Genomic DNA, 17,766 nt, shown 5'->3' with positions numbered 1-17,766 from the left:
TACAGAACGCAATAAATCCGCTCCACATGTTACAGCGCACCATTCCACGCAATGTAAACAAACAATGGCGGCACGTTCAGTACACGGAATCTTGGTTTTCCTCATCTACTTTGTACTTCGTGATCAACAAACAAACAAAAGCAAAATAATACTTTAATGCCATTGACAAACATGTGGTTGTTTTCTGTGACGGGAAAGATTGTAAGTCATCAACATCCAATAACTTATGCGAGGCACTCGGGAGACGGGTGCTTGTTCCCCCGACAGCATCTGTGAAGTTTATGTGATTCAACGAAAATCGAGCAGGACCAAAACATTTTACAGCGGATCGCTTTGAAAAATGTTAAGCGACGGCGTCAAGTATAACCGCAGCAATGACAGTGTCATTAATATGACAAAGTAAGTGTTCTGATTAATGCCATTAATGTTTATTTTTTTAATCAGTGTATAGCACTAGTCAACTAAATGAATATATCATGGCAAAGATGAATGCACATTTATACATTGATTGAATAGATTTATAGCATTTAAAAAAAAAAACTTGTCATGAATTTATTGCATTTTGTGGAAAAAATCATTCGTTTTTGTAATAAATCTTTGAAAATCAAGTTATGGATTTGAATTTTTATGATTTTATAACCTAAAGATGCTATGTGAAAGTTTGTAAAAGAAAATAGTGTTTTTCATCTTGTCACATTCTTGTTATAGAAAACACGTTTTTACCGAAATTTGTCAAAATGGACTTATTGCATTTTGGAACCAAACTCTTCATATAGATATAGATTTTAACATACGTTTTTTAAAGTGTCAGTTATACTGTAGTTGTTATGTTGAAATAGTGATATATTTGTTGTCACTATCTGCGTGACCTACAGCGGCGCTAAGGAAACTAAAAGAAACTTCCTCTTCTTATCTGCTATCAACCATTCTAATCTAACTGGTAAAACAGAAGTAGCCCTTCTTTTACAAACCAAAACAAGGCTTTTATTCCACTACCCCACCACCACCTCACTCAACCATCACCCTCTTTGTTTCTCTCTCTCTCTCTTTCTCTCCATCTCCCTTGTTTCCTCACCTCCCTGCATTTCATTTCGCAGAGGTGAAACTGAGTCCTGGAGTCTGTCAGGTCTCGTTCGTGCCGACTCAAAGGTGAAAGGACGTGGCTCCCCTGGCCCGGCGCCGGTGGGTTCTCCCATCTCGCAGAACCGTTTAGAGAGATGGAACGGACAGTGAGAGTGACAAGGAGGTCAGCTCCACAGCTTCCGGGGAGAGCAGATGGCCCTTGGTGTGGGCTTTTTTGTCCATCATTGTTTTCTCTTGATTTTTTTCCTGGGGAATGCGTTGAGAAAACAATGGCCTGGAGTGAGCTAGTCGAGCTCCTGGCAGGGAGAGGGCCAGCGCGGAGCTCTGGATGTTGAGTCTGAATCTCCTTTACCTAAGGGAGAGACTAACAGTTCTCTTCCAGCCAAGGTTACTAAAGACCCATGCAGTCATTAACCCAAAGAGAAAATAATGTCCTGGCGTATCCTGCAACATTCAAGGGTGTCTTGTCCTTAACTTGGTATTTCAAATATATGTTTGCGTTTGCAGGCTTGCTCAATTTACCCGGACTAATGAGCTAACACAACACAATTCCTGAACTTAATTTAATTGCATTGCAGTGCATTTAAATTGACTCAGGTTGAGACTACATGAAGCGTTTTCATTGAGGTTAGCGTAGCATTGTTGAAACTGGACAGGGCACTTTCAGTTCCCAGCATGCTTTTTAAGTGAGACTGGAAAGGAAATGTTTTATGTTTTAGGGGTGTTTAATGTACTGTTGTGTGGGAATAAAGACCTTAAGACTGTAAACTTTTATTGTCTCCCTTAGGGGCAATTTGTTCTGCAGCATGGAAATTACCGCAAACCACACGGGTATGACATACAAGACAAACAAATACATTACATCACATTAACAATACATCAAAATTTAAATTAAGCAAAGCACATTGAATAAAATCTATTTGACTTTGCTGAGGGGACTCTTTACAGAGACCCTAAAGGCAAAGTCTTAAATGCATGAATAGGATGAGATTAATTTGGTATTATTTGGGAGCACCTGCATTTTAACTACATTTACTTATAGGATTAGTCAGTTTTCTTTAAAAAAATCCAGATAATTTACTCACCACCATGTCATACAAAATGTTGATGACTTTCTTTGGTCAGTCGAGAAGAAAATATGTTTTTTGAGAATTCCAGGATTTTTCTCTTTTAAATGGACTTTAATGGACCCCCAAACTTAACAGTTTTAATGGAGTTTAAAATTGCAGTTTTTTAAGGACTTTAAACGATTTTTCTTTTGGCAAAAAAAAACAACTTTTAAACCACAATTTCTCGTCGTCTTCTGGCTGTGTGATAAGCTAGCGCCACCTCACGGAATACGTCATCATGTCAAGAGGTCACGGATGACGTATGCGAAACTACGCCCCAGTGTTTACAAGTGTGGAGAAAGAAGACCGTTCTGACGTTGTTGTATGTCGAACAATACTAACTAATGCATTTGTGTCAGTTTTTTTTTTTAAATGATCCGCAAATGTGGGTTTCATATATGTAACACATGACCTTATGACGTCATTGCGCAATTAAGTGAGGTCGCGCCGGCTCATTACACAGCCAGAGGAAGACGAGACGTTGTGGTTTAAAGGTGCTTTTTTTGCCAAAAATGACAATCGTTTCGCTAAATAAGACCCTTATGCCTTGTTTGATATCATTTAGAGTCATTTGAAACTGCAATTTTAAACTGCATTAAAACTGTTAAGTTTTGGGGTCCATTAAAGTCCATTAAAATGAGAATGGATGACATGGTGGTGAGTAAATTATCTGGATTTTTTTATTTTTTAAGAAAATTGACTAATCCTTTAAGTGCGATTTATTGTCGTGGGTAGGTTCTACGATGTAGGCTATGCGTATGCTTTGCCTATGCTCTGCGTCGCCTGCACCTCTGCAAAATTGTAACAACGCATCCGTTCTATGTGGACCGCAAGCGTTGTGATTGGTCCGTTAAAACCCCACCCGTCAGGCCCTCTTACGGATTTTTACTAACAACAGTAACAACAAAGATGGATTAAGTTAAGTAGTAATACACTCAAGCTGCAACAATAGGCACTGTCTATTTACCTCAATCACAGCTAATCTGCTCAAATCTTACACAACAAACTGCATCTTCTTCTTCTTCTTTGGTGGGTTTACTGGCCAAGCATCTTCTCCTTTGGCTGTTGCACTCATAAATATGTATAATGAGGGCTAAATGTCTCGCCCGCGCTGCCGGCCAATGGAGATCGACGTCCGCACCTGGCGGCCATCTTGTCTTAGTCAGCTCCTATGACACCGCATGCTTATGAATAAGGTTCATGAAACATGTTCAAGCCTTCAGAATTATAGCCACGTTAATAACGTTTGTATATACCAAACCATTTGAAAATCGGTAGAAAATGGAGCAAGTTATGGTTATTTAAAAGTACATGCACTTTTAAAACACAATGCTACAAGTGAGCGAGCTGACTCAGACAAGATAGCCGCCGGTGATGACATTAGAGACTCTGTCATAAGACATTTAGCCTTATCAAATAGCCTGCGCACGCATTTTGGTAACAATGTATCTGGCCACTTTATATTTGGCCATCTGCTAACGTCTTCTATCCACTCCACTATAGTACACAGATCTGGTAGCTGTGTTGAAAAAGTTAATAACTTTTTTAAATAACTTTCTCTGTCTGTGTTGCTTTACTGCTGATTCTTGCCATACGTCTGTTGCCAAAATGCGCTCACATACGTTGCCACGTCATCATTGTGTACAAACAGTAAAAGGGTCTGTACATATTTATGGTTGCAGTGCTACTGTGGGTTACACACGTGGATTCTGCCTACTAGTGGTCTGCATGTGTAATTGCACGTTCACGCTGATGACAACGCAGAAGTATACATGGAAGCAGACGTGTATAATGAGCCCTTTACTGTTGTTACAAACACTGTACACTGTAAAAATTCCTTGTTGCACTTAAATGTTTAAGTTTAAACAACTTGAATTAATAAGTCATTTGAACTTTTTTGACTAAGTGAAGTTGCTATAAATTGTAAAAAATAATATTGTAATTACTTAAAGGGACACTTCAAGAAAAAATTCTCCGGCCCTCACATCGTGGCGTTATTTACCATCCGGCCCTCAGCGTAAAATTAGTTTGACACCCCTTATATATACCATTTTTTGTTGGCATTTAGGCTATAGCACCAGTCTTAAAATGTAAGGAATACTGGCGCTTGTTTGGGTTGGTAGGGCTGCTCGCGGGGGGCGCCGGAAAATTTCCCTTATTTTCAAATCCAAAACTTGACAGGTATGAACAACTTACTAGTCAAGAAAGTTGAAATGACTTGTTAATTCAAGTTGTTTAAACTTTAAAGTGGAATTTCTTTACAGCGTAAGTTGGTGTGGCATGGCCAGTTTTAATGGGATATACTCTTTGAGGTGGTTTCCCAGACAGGGATTAGCTTAAGCCAGGACTAGGCCTTTTAACAAACATGCATTACTAAAAACATTACTTGTGTGGATTTTGAGGCAAGACAAAGAGTACTGATGTATTTTAAGATATGTCAATGCAAGTTGTTTTCAGATTGGACAGCTCTTAAAGTCTTGGACTAGTTTAATCCCTGTCCGGGAAACCGCGCCTATATAGTTAGGTGTCATCTACATCAGTGATTCTCAAACTTTTTCTGCGTGCGGCCCCCCTTGTGTACAGTAAGTTTCTTCGCGGCCCCCCAAAGAAAATTTATGACAAAAAACTGTTCTAAAATTTAACATTTTAATTAAACAAAACATATTAAGTTATACAAAGTAGTGCTGTTGGTTAGTAGTCTTGTTTTTTTAGGTTTAATTACAGAGAATTCATGATAAATTAATGTATTTTATAAAATGTCATAAAACTGTGGCCCCCCTGGCACCATCTCGCGGCCCCCCTGGGGGCCCCGGCCCCCAGTTTGAGAACCACTGATCTACATAACGTAACTGAGTAGAGTACAACATCAATGCATCAAACAACTGTTTAAAATTGAATTAAGTTCAGTAAGTTCAAGTCGGGTTTTTTGTGATGTACAATAAAAACTTTTAACAAAATAAGGAATTCTCTTTGCGGCTATTCTGAACTAAAGCATTAAACAATATTTTTACAGGTTTTTTCATAGCCTTTCCCAAGAATTTAATGGTCCGTGTAAGATTTATGAATTTTATTCATTTGCCTAAAATATGGATATATATTTAAGAGCTGTTTATACTGTACCATCTGACACAAGAAGACAGGTGCAGTCATAGCACACTTCCCAGGAAACCGCTGGGTGTGTCTTTTACCCAAAGTGACATCTGCTGACTGCGTTAAACTATAAAATAACAAACACCGATTATAACAGCGTCTACAAATAATAAAGCCCCGAGCAAATTGAAGACACAAAAGTGTATGCGTGATGTTTGAAGAGCACTTTTTTCTCTTTTAGATTTCAAAGATTATAAGAGGCAATAAAAACATGCACGAAGCCATCGTTGAAGCTTTGAGCAGGCCACAAACCCCCAGGCGATTTTGCACAGAACACGGAGAAAGTCGGTTGCCTTTGTCAGGAACAACAGACTGCAGCGTTTGCATTTTAAAGGAAGTTCTAGATAATTGAAACAGGGAAATTTGAGAAGTGTCCATGAACTGCTTTTGTGATGACGGTTTAGTTCTTCTCCTTTCAGGCATGAAGAAGTTCCCTTTTGCTCTTTTAAGATTATGAAGAAGAATAAGAACCATCTCACTTCTCTGAGAAGTATTATTGGTTTGATGTTTGCTTCTCCAAAAGTGAACCTCAAGCTATTGCTGAATGCAACCTAACTTCTCGCATTGGTGAGGGAGGTTTAAGAATAGTGCAACTTTCTCTCGTGAGAACAAATACCAACATTATATCTGCTATCTATCATTGGCTCAATGCACATGCAAAACCAGAATCTTTTCTTTTAACTGGTCATAGATTAAGGAAATATGAAGCTGGTGTTGCTGTTGAAGTATTAATAGAGTCAAATGATACTTAAATTTTTCCATTGACGCTATTGTGAACATATCACTTGGGATTAATATCAGTCAACAGCCATCTTAATAGAAATAATCGCTTTCTTTGATTGGAAATATGACCATATCTTTCAGGAGATTTATCACGTATACACAGTACACACCTACACAAATTCAAGGCGCCTGTGTAAACTGCACATTTGCATTGTGTGACAGTACAATTTGCTGCTCCCATTTTGATCTCAATAAACACTTGGTTAGGGCACAGAGACGGTGCATCCCATCTTTATGCAAGAAAATAAACATATTGTACTCAAGGTAAAAAATAATATAAGGTGGGGGGTCATGCATTTTTCATTCATGTATTTTTATACAGCTTTAAGTATTTAGTTGTTTTGGAGGGTTTTACTGGGGACCTATAATGCGAACTTAGTATTTTTTATAGACTACTTTGCAACCAACATTACATCGACTACAATCCACCAAACTTCTAAGGGGCACCTTGAATAAGCAAAAACATCTGATGTGATGGACCGGGGATGGATGTGAATAACCTCCATGTCTGGATAGAAAGAGAGAGAGAGAGATTAGGGGAATGTTACTGTATCCTTCAACAGGGGCTCAGGTGTGGCCAAATATCCCCAGCACTGATGCTTCCCCATGCACGCACCCTTTATTACACACTCTCTTTGAAACTTGAGGCCAGTTCACCTCCAGCCGCATGAATTTCACTGTTCTTCTTTCACTGCCATCATACTCAGTCTCACGCACCCCCACAGCCCCATCAGAATAGATCACATTACCCATCATCAGCACCAAACCACAAATGTGTTACATTTTAATTCATACTCAAAATAAGTATGAAATTTCTAATGAAACCTGCCATTTATGTCCATAAGGGAATCATCAAATATCCTGGTTAACAGTGGCGGCTCGTGACTGGCTGCTCATCCGAGGGGTGTAAATTCAAAATAAGTGTTCGGAGTGTCATGTGTGTTGCTTTTGTTTTCAAAATATGCGTTTGTTGCGTGAAATATGTGAACCATGTGCATCACGTGTTTCGTCAAAAGAAGTGCCTGCTGCACATAAACCGTTTATGATAAAAGAGACGCTCACCTTCACTACTGTAAATACATGCAGGAAACTCCCTTAAAGGATTAGTCAATTTTCCTAAAAACAAATCCAGATAATTTACTTACCACCATGTCATCCAAAATGTTGTCGTCTTTCTTTGTTCAGTCAAGAAGAAATTATGTTTTTTGAGGAAAAGAGATTTTTTTCATTTTAATGGACTTTAATGGACCCCAACACTTAACATATTTAATGCAGTTTAAAATTGTAATAGTTTCAAAGGACTCTGAACGATCCCAAACGAGGCATAAGGGTCTTATCTAGCAAATAGATTGTCATTTTTGACAAGAAAATTTAAAAATATGCACTTTTAAACCACAACTTCTTGTCTATCTCCGGTCCTGTGACGCGCCAGCGCGACTTGACGTAATTGTGTAATGTCATGGAAAAGTCACGTGTTACATATATGAAATGCACATTTGCGGACCTTTTTAAACAATAAACTGACACAAAGACATTAATTAGTATCATTCCACACTTGTAAACACTGGGGCGTTGTTTCGCATTCGTCATCCGTGACCTCTTGATGTGATGACGTATTGCGTAAGGTCACGCTGGCGCGTCACATGACCGGACATAGACGAGAAGTTGTGGTTTAAAAGTGCATATTTTTTATTTTTCTTGTCTAAAATGACAATCGTTTCGCTAGATAAGACCCTTATGCCTCGTTTGGGATCCCTTAGAGTCCTTTGAAACTCTGTTAAAACTGCAAGTTTAAACTGCATTAAATCTGTTACGTGTTGGGGTCCATTAAAGTCCATTAAAATGAGAAAAATCCTGGAATGTTTTCCTCAAAAAACATACTTTCTTCTCGACTGAACAAAGAAAGACATCAACATTTTGGATGACATGGTGGTGAGTAAATTATCTGGATTTTTTTAAAGAAAATTGACTAATCCTTTAACGGTAAACTCTGATTGCGCATGATATTATGCGAGTATCTGGCAAACGCAAGGCGTCTCTTTTATCATAAACCCTTTAGACGCATCTGCAGCAGGCACTTATTTTGACAAGACACGTGATGCACATAGGATCACTCGACACGCAGAACACATATTTTGAAATTACGAACCACACAAATGACGGGCTACATACATGTAAAGAACTTCGCATCGAGTGCCCTCGGAAAAATACATCACCGGCCGCCACTGCTGGTTTCATGTGCGCTTTGATATACTTTGATATGCTATATTTATTCAATAATAACATATATATATATATATATATATATATATATATATATATATATATATATATATATATATATATATATATATATATATATATATATATATATATATATATATATATATATATATATATATACATAAAGTCCTAATATTTTCAGTCAAAATAGTTTGAATTTTAGGTTTAACAAAGCAACAGAAATTATTCCACGTACATCCCAAAACCTGCTTACTGTGCTTGGGAATCACCAGAGTAATTCAAAGTCATGTAAATCCCACACACGCTTCTTTAACCCATAAATAAGAATAAATTAAGTTCAGCGTGATGCGCTTGTTCATAATAGCACCTTTCATTTTCACGGGTGCTCTGGTTATAACCCGTCTCCTGGGTCAGCACGTGAAGATAAGTGGACAGTCAGTCAAACAAAAGGGACATGAATTCTGAATACATATTAACACAAAAGGCAAGTCACGGATGTGAGGCACACACTCATCACACGCTCGCCCCTCGTGGAAACACAATAGAGCGCACCGGTGTTTGACGGCGAGTGAAAGACTGAAAAACTGTGTCTCGCCGGTCATGACGCTCAAAAGTTGTTTGCGTTTTTATCGAAAGCATATCGTTGCCACTGCTTGTTTTTTTAAGACACGGGACACAAAAAAGAGGGGCTTGTTTTTGGCACAAATGGAATCTTTTATCTTTATCTTGTGCAGAAAAACACCAAAATGAGAGATTGTTGATGAGGTGGTAAGAGACCCGGTTGGGGGCACGCAGGTGGGGGTAAATCTGCTAACTGCACCCCTGAGGGTTGGGCTGGGGAGGGGTCACGCTGATGAAACAGAAGCCGGTGACCTTATAACCCTCGCTAGAAGGGAGGAGATCACAATACCACCCGGCTACACTGTAATGGAAATCAAAAGCTGAAAATTAAATGACAATTTAATTAATGCAAAATCTGGTAGTTAATGAGACACTGAAAGCATTATAATCCCTCGCATCCTCTAGGGAGTGATACACACATATTGTATTTACATTATTATTCGCCCACACACATACAGTACACATGTCATACTTCTCCTTTAATTCAAGCTTTAACTTTATGACCATATCTGCCGTATAAATGTTATCCTGAATTTGAATAATATGTTGTATTTATTTTGTTTTTTAATCGATATTTATGCGTCTTATTAGCTGCTAACCCCATTTTGTTGTCTTGTACTACTGTGTGCATACAATTACAATAAAGATATATTCATTCAAATCCTAAAACATTTCGATTTCATTTCAAATCAATATCTCATAGTCTCTCAGTTACTGTGAGATAACTATATGAGGTTATACAAACAAGTTGCTGTTTAGGTTTAGATAAATCGCTTCATCCCACACTTGTTCTTGTTAATATTATCAGATGTATTTTATAAAGACTTTGTTTCACATTTAGAAACAGCATGACCTGTCTTGTTATCATCTTGCCAAAATGCATCATACCGCAGGGAGCGATAATGCCCCCTGCGCCACTGTTTGCTTTTTCGATAGAGTGGATTAGTGCATGCGAAGCAGCACTTTAAACAGAGAGATGATCAGACATGCACAAACACACTGTGAGAACCATCGATACATATTGCTAAACTCAAAAAAGATATTTAATTAAAATGCTACGGTGTGTTGAGACATTTTATCACATATGTGCAACTGTCTCTTTAAAAAAAAGAAAGAAAAACAATTCGTTTTTTCTAAAGAATTATCATTCTTCTACTGGTCCGAAATAGTAGTAGGTCAGATCAAGAAAAGTTAAAAGGTGAAAATATGTACTAACCCATGGTCTCTGTTTGACATTGACATTTACTTGTGGGTTTTAAACAGTGTCTTGTTTAGACAGATAGGAGCGAAATTAGCACTTGACCTATCTGATGTGACATTCCACCCCACCCTTTCCCTTACGCACTGCACAAACGTTTTACGAGGGTGGTATCCTACTCTCTCCACAGGGTTTCATTTCTAAAAGAAAAGAGGGGATGAGAGAAGTGATGAAAGGGGAGGTGAAAGGGGGACTGTTTGCTTTAACACACGCAGCACATGTCTCCCCCTGCTGGTGAAGGGACGCCATTGCCAAGAACCGTGAAAGACAATTACAGACTCAAAGTCCAAATAAAATACAAACAAAAAACTTGTTGTGTTATAAAAATACAATGGCCTTCAAAACACTTACTAACAACATTTCACTTGCATTATGTAATCTTACTGCATTATTATACAATATGCTTGAAACAAAGACATTTGCAATCTTTATCCGTGCATGCATAGACAATGTACTCTTGCAAGATTTTATTATATTGTTAGTACAAATATCTTTTAAAAGCCTTTGTAATAAATGTGCATAAGTGCGGATTTCAATTTTTTGCTTAAGATTCCTTTAAAGCAAATTTGCCCTACCTTGTTCCCATGATGCTAAATGGTTAGGATTTTCTTGCATTATATTGTAATCCCATCCAAGAGGTGTTTGACCTGTAAAAAATTAAGGGTATTGCAGTTAAGTATTTAAAGCACTTAAAGCAATGCACTGTAATTTATAATATTGCATGGAGTTATCAAGAAGACATCTGTATTTGATGTGATAACTGCATCCATATGGTTATTAAAACGTTATCCAGAATGGAATAAACGACTGAACGCTTGTCATTTGTTTGAGATGTGATGGCTGTAGCATTTTCCTCGAGATTATAATTTAACTGCTGTTCCAGCCTCGTGGTACTTTTCACCCCTTGACCTCGAATGTCTTAGTAAGACTCTACCATATGTCTGAGTGTCTTTATTAAATGCTCAAACTATTTCACCGTGCTTTACAGCTTAAGGCTGGCCATATTTTTAAATCGTGCTTTCAGCTTAATAAAATGACATACGTTCATCCGTCATAGCAATCTCCTTCGCTCAACTTGAAGATTTCTGTAAGCGTCTCGGACCGCCAAAACAAAGTCATTTCATCACTGCAAGCAATCCCAAAAGTGCTTCTTTTAGATGATTGGAAAATCCATTGTCTCTGTGTCTCATGATTAAACTAGTTTTAGTGAAATTAGGACAATGTAGACTTGCCCTCTCTCTCTGAGATTCTTCTTCATTTTACAGAGAAATTTGATCAAAGAAAAAGCACAGGCGGAGGATTTGAAAAATCTGAGTGACAATATTCATTTGCCGAGATGATTAGTGAATACCTCACTCGATTTAGATAAAGTGGTCAATATGTACAGTAATCTCTGCTGACTGTTTTAGCAAGACAAACAGACCTGACTAGAAAAGCATTGGGGGAAGTGTGAAATAAGGAAGTTAAGTGTCAAAGATTGCAAATGATCCCCTATATATCTCAATAGTTTCTCTTGCATCCAATCAACAACATTTGCACATGCTACTAAGATCACAGTTATATCACATATTTGGTATATGACAGGAATTTCCCAATTTTTTGTGATCGTGTCACGAATTTCTGTTTGTGTCATTGGCATGCATTGGTTACTCAACTGTTTTGTCCTATTTTCTTACCATTGTCGCTTCGGTTTAGGGTTAGATTTACATCCTTACCCAAATCCAACTCTAACCCTAACGCCAAGCGACAATGTTTTAAAATTTAGAAAATATAAAAAAAACTGAAAAAAATTGTATAAACCAATACTTAAAGTGACATCCTAACGCAAACACCAAATCTAACCCTAACCTAAAGCGAAAATGGTTTGAAAATAGGAAAAAGCAGTTGAGCAACCAATACGTGACAATGACACATATACGTAATACGATCACGAAAAAACGCGGACATTCGTGACAGTATCACAAAAAAATTTGTGAGAATGGGTAGGAAATATATCAATACTCTGTTAGCCAAGGTTACAAAGTAATTGTGACCCTGCCTGTGAAAACCACACTGTAAAATATTTGCTGTAGTTATGCAGCTGTTCTTACTGTAGATTTAAATTTATGTTATTTACTGCATGCTATGCATGAGGGTGTTATTTTAGTTTTATTCTGTAAAGATAAAGACTTGTTGATGTTTAATGTTCATTTTAACTTTGAACAAACTGTTGCCAGTATATATTATGAATTTGAATTTACAGTAACTTACTGGCAAACAGCTACCAGTAATACTTTAATTTCTACAAAATAATTTAAGAAGTTTTAACTATGAAGTAATGAGCATCAAAGTTTGATTTTAATCACTTATTTTACATTTATTTTAATCTTTGACGTTATATTAAGGTTATATTTTCACAGGCAGGGTCACACTGTCAATGCAAACCAAAGTGTTCAATGTTTACATAAACATTTCTAATAAAAAATCTAAAACTATAGTATCTGTTATGCTGTCCTGTCAATATTTTAATACTTGTATAGCTCTACGCTTTTGCTGCTGACAAACACTAATGTTATTTCGCCCTGGGAATTGTAAGTAAAATTCCTAAAACAAAGTCTCATTCTCAGATTTTACTCTAAAAAGACCCCAATAATGTCCTTAAATTTTCCACATCTGCAATTAAAACTATGAACTCATGTTTCTCATGTATTTTTTCCAAAACCAAATGAACTATTTATTCACATGTTAACGCCTTTAAGCCTATACCTTAATGTATGCCTCAGTTGCCTCACTTTTCTCACAAAGACATTTGAGACCATCCGAGAAAGTCCATGGATAAATAAACACGTACGTCTTGATAAAATCTCCTAAACTATACTAGAGCAGATTTTCCTGTGTTCAGTCGGAGACGCGCGGCAGTGTTTTAGTGAGACAGCGAGTTGGCGGGCTTCAGAAGCGCGCGCGTTTTCACAGGACAAGAGGAGATGCGCGCGCGGAGTGAGTGAGTGTCTCAGGTGCGAGTCAGGAGTTTCAGCTCAGCGGCTCTCTGATCAGCCAACAAGCACATCACGCCGTGTTAGCGCTGGGTAGGTGAACAGACTGTCGCATCGTGTAAAGGAACGGACATTGTTTCCTGTGGCTCTAATGCCAGAACTGAGTGGGGTGCAGGAGTGTGTGTGTGTGTGTGTTAGAGAGAGAGTGAGAGAGGGAGTAAGATAGATAGATGGAGAGGGAGAAAAAAGAGCGTGCAGACAGATGGAAATGACCCTGGCAAGGTATCAGAGAGAAGCGGCAACAAAAACCTTTGTTTGGTTGCTTTAGAGTCCCGTGTTTTTCGCAGCCCATAAGATGATGGATATGCATATTCATTCCCTTATTTGCATGCAAACTTCTGGTCGTATTCAGATTAGCGATGCATTTTTAAAATGCTGTTTCATGTTGCGAGTAAACTACCTTAGGCGGTCTCGAGCATCTTTTCAATTAAACACGCGACAAATTCTCTTTTCAACACTGGTACTCCCTGAAAATGTCACTATTTTACGAGGTGGCAATTTCGTATGAATTCCTACAATGTGAATAGTACGAAAACGATAATAGAGTAAGCCGCAGTGATGACGTATTTTTGTGTTCATCTGAGATTATCGTGTTGGACAAAACGTGTATGTGTCATACTTTTGTTAAACATTATTTTATGCAATAATCAAAAAGTCTATAGAAAAGCGAGGGAATCAGTGTCGCACTAACTTCTGGGGTTGACCAACAAAAATACGTCATCCTTGTGGCATTCTATTAATAATAATAATTATCATGCAAGAATTAAGCTCCACCCCTAAACCCAACGTCACTCGGGTGAAAGCAAATCCTGCTAAAATGTACTAATTATATATATATATATATTTTTTTTTTGTAATATGTAGGCCTATGTTCAACAAATTGTTATACTTTGAAATACAAATGATTATTGTCTTGTTTATTGATAATATTCGTAATAATTCGTAAGAAATTCATACAGATTTGTCTTGTAAACTAGTTTTTCTCAGGAATTGCCATGAGATTGTATTGGTTTGATTGTTTCTAATGCCTAAGTATGCTTAACAGCCATCCTAAGTAATGTAAATATTAGAATGCAGCGGTTGTAAACGTGTGTACATATCAGACGAACTATGTCATGCTTTTTAACTATAAGCAATCTGAGTTTTTTTGCCTCCAGGGTTGTAATGTAAAGGCAGTACATGGCAAAACACAACAAGCTATTTCACACTACCAATTAGCAAATGTAACATGCTGGCTCTCAAAGCCCCATTAAAATCGCCTGTGGCGTAGGGTACGTCCTCCGTTTTAATAGCTTCTGAAACCCTTTCTGTTTCAGCAGAATGAGCCATTGAAACCTCAAACAGCATAAAGATGGACTAGATGTTTCGTGGCTCTTCTGCCGCATTCACTCGGACATCTGGTCAGTGGGTCGTTTGAGAGCGGGCCTGGATCGGGGAGGCAGGACACCTAGACTTCTGTCCAAAGTCAAATGAGTATTTAGAGAGGCTAAATATTCGAGTTCAAATGGCTGACTTCGCTCTAAAATTGCATGCTTTGTCAAGTACTTAGAGTTCGAGAGTCAGAAGTTAGTGACATTACAGGAAATTGATCTGGCAAGAGAACAAGGCAGACACCAAACGCAGCAGTGTGTTTGAACGAGCCTAACTCAACTGCCAACAAAAACAGGATTTCGGGGACTTTTAAATGTATATTATACAATATATAATAAAATCACTTTAAAGTTATCGTTAAGTAGAAATGCAAATCACTTTATTCGCTTAAATGGGATATTTAAAAGTAAATATAGTATAGTATAAAGTAACATACAGTTTTAAAATGTATGTGCTTGTTGAACTTATAAAGGCAACAGTTTGCAAGTTTTTTCCCTCAATTTTAGCTACATGCAAAGTCACGATTACATAGATGTACTTAATTGACTTATTTACGTTGAAGTATCTTCAAACTCAACAACAGCAATTTAAATAAAACCAGTAAAGTCAAACACTGGAATCATACAATATTAATCAGTCAAGCATGTGAATCGGGATCAAACCATCCATTTTTTAGTATTTGGTGTAATTAAATAAAAACATAAAAAATAAAGAAAAAAATCCAACTCACGTGCAATGTTTGCTTCTTTAATATATCGAGATGCTTACTTAAATGTCTGAACATGCAGCAAAACAAAACAAAAAAATAATGTAATGCAATGTAGCAGATCTTTGGTTGTTTTTTGTTACGCAATTTTCATTTAATAAAATAATTATTTTGACAAATAACAACATCTGACAAACTATTATGAATGCGTAATGTGCTCTGCTGTGATGGAAAAAAGGTGCGAGGAGCTTTGGTTTCTCGCTCTCTGCTGCACAGATTTTCAATACACTATTATTGATATAAAAATGGGATCACATGCAAGTGTCCGTCTTAAAACAAAACAAAACACGCACACATGCAAAGGAAAAATATACACAGTTTTCTGCATGCATATCCAGCAGAAGTGAACTGTAATTACTCCTTTGTAGCTAAAAACAGTATCATTAAGAATAATGGCATCATTAAGTACTAGAAGCTATTACTGTGGGTGAATTTGCTGCATTGATAATGAGGCTTCAGACAGGAAATGAAGATACTAATTATGGGATAAAACGCCTACTCAGTTAATTGGAAGCAAAGAGCGAAGTGAAAAGAAAAGCATTTGCACGGAAAGGGAACAACTGTACAAGATAAGTTCTTGACCTTTTTTTTAGCAGAGAATACATGGTACAGTACAGATCACAGTCTGTGATTCAGTTCTGCTCTGTCATCACAGGGTAGGACCCGATGTTGTGCTTGCAAAATTACATTGTTGTGCCATGTTCTTCTCAGCAGATGCAAGACGGAAGTTTAGTTTAATTTTGAACTTTAATTAAACATATTTATATTCTTATTGATTTTTTTTCTGGTCTTAGTGCCAATAATTTTTTTTTTTTTTTTTGAATATGTATTTGTAATCTGAAATAAGTCTAAAAAGGGTTGCAGACAGGGTTTCTTAAATCTGTGTGCTGTGGTATTCAAAGCAATAGTCAGTCACCTAAATTCAAAATTTCAAATAAATATTTGAAGTTTCGTTGCAAAACGAGATAAATCCATTTTTTTACATTTTTGTCAAAACATGTTTATTATTATGTTATCATGTTATTATTTTGTTTTATGGTGCTACTTAGCTGTATTTTTTAAGTTATGAAGGTTTAAATCAAAACAAACGGTGAACAATTAAAAAAACGGTGGTTATCTCGTTTTGCAACAAAACTCTTTATTTATTTTATGATTTCATGTAGTCTTAATAAGTATAGTTCTTATAACAATCTACATTTGATATTTCCAATTCCAAACTGGAGTTTCTTATAGCTTTTCCTCATTTTAAGCTATTTACAGCATTTTTGCATTGTAATCACATTTAATTTTCATTAAAATTCCCATAGCTCAGTTGAAAGAGAAATGCATTAGCAATGTGGAAGATTCTGGGATGGATTCCCAGGGAACACACAAATGATACTGTTGTCTCAATCTCTGTTCAAATTTCTTTTTTCTTACTTTAATTTCTCTCAAATTTTTGTCTCTAATTTAATTTCTGATTACTTTTTATTATTTGCTCTAACTATTTGGATATATTTTCTACATTTTTGGTTGAACACAGTCCATACCAGATGTACATTTCACTACAGCTTGTTTGCATGTAACTGACTGTGTATATGGCAAATATTGAAAACTGATAAAGCATAGCTTAATTGTGCAGTATGTGGCTTTGGATGAAAGCGTCAGCCAAATGCATGAATATAAAGAAATTTTTTAATATGAAAATTACTTGTGGCATCTAACAATGCATATCCTTAAATTAAGTCATTCGACGGCAGCCATTTATTGAAAAGTTGCCCGCCAGCATTTTCACAGAAGTTTCACAAAATGCCTTAAAAGGAAATTTTCTTCTAAAAATATATAAACATACAAATATATCAAATGAAAGAACAAACCCTCTGCTTTTAAACAAACAATAAACAAACAAAAACACAAAACGGGAAAAAGATTCATCATATCTTTAATTTTTTCTCTGCTTATAAACTCTTAAATAATGGTATATTTCTTCTAAAATAATTTTTTTAGCAAAAAGCTGAAATAATAGCATTTTTGTGAAGGAATTTTGTTAGAAATCAGATTCAGAATGATTATCAAAACATACACAGAATTTAAAATGAGTAAATAATGTTTTGGCTTCAGTTTTTTCATAAATTGGGTAATCTAGTAGATAAACACGGTATTGCAAATTAACATAAAAATTCATCAAAAACACATTTTTTATGCAAATGTTTTCTCTTAATTCACAAGATAACTCGTCAATGGCAGTGAAAGAGTTCATATGCAATATGATCTCATGAGAATAGGTGTGTATTTTTATGTAAATTGGGGTTGTACAACACATACATTTACGTTTTCATACATACTAAAATGCACAATATTGACGTGTTG

At 36.6% G+C, this 17,766-nt stretch overlaps 1 long non-coding RNA gene across 1 annotated transcript in view; it reads left to right on the top strand.

Moving 5' to 3' along the window:
• The window catches only part of LOC141365194 (uncharacterized), a 65,843-nt gene extending 64,008 nt beyond the window's left edge, over positions 1 to 1,835 (top strand). The window contains exon 3 of the long non-coding RNA XR_012370370.1: positions 1,098 to 1,835. This is a non-coding gene — a long non-coding RNA (uncharacterized lncRNA). The remainder of the gene's footprint in view (positions 1 to 1,097) is intronic.
• The last annotated feature ends 15,931 nt before the right edge of the window (positions 1,836 to 17,766 follow it).

Source organism: Misgurnus anguillicaudatus, chromosome 7 (assembly GCF_027580225.2).
Source record: "Misgurnus anguillicaudatus chromosome 7, ASM2758022v2, whole genome shotgun sequence".
NCBI lineage: Eukaryota > Metazoa > Chordata > Actinopteri > Cypriniformes > Cobitidae > Misgurnus > Misgurnus anguillicaudatus.
The sequence above is the reverse complement of the archived record's forward strand: the minus strand, read 5'-3'. Positions and strand labels throughout refer to the sequence as shown.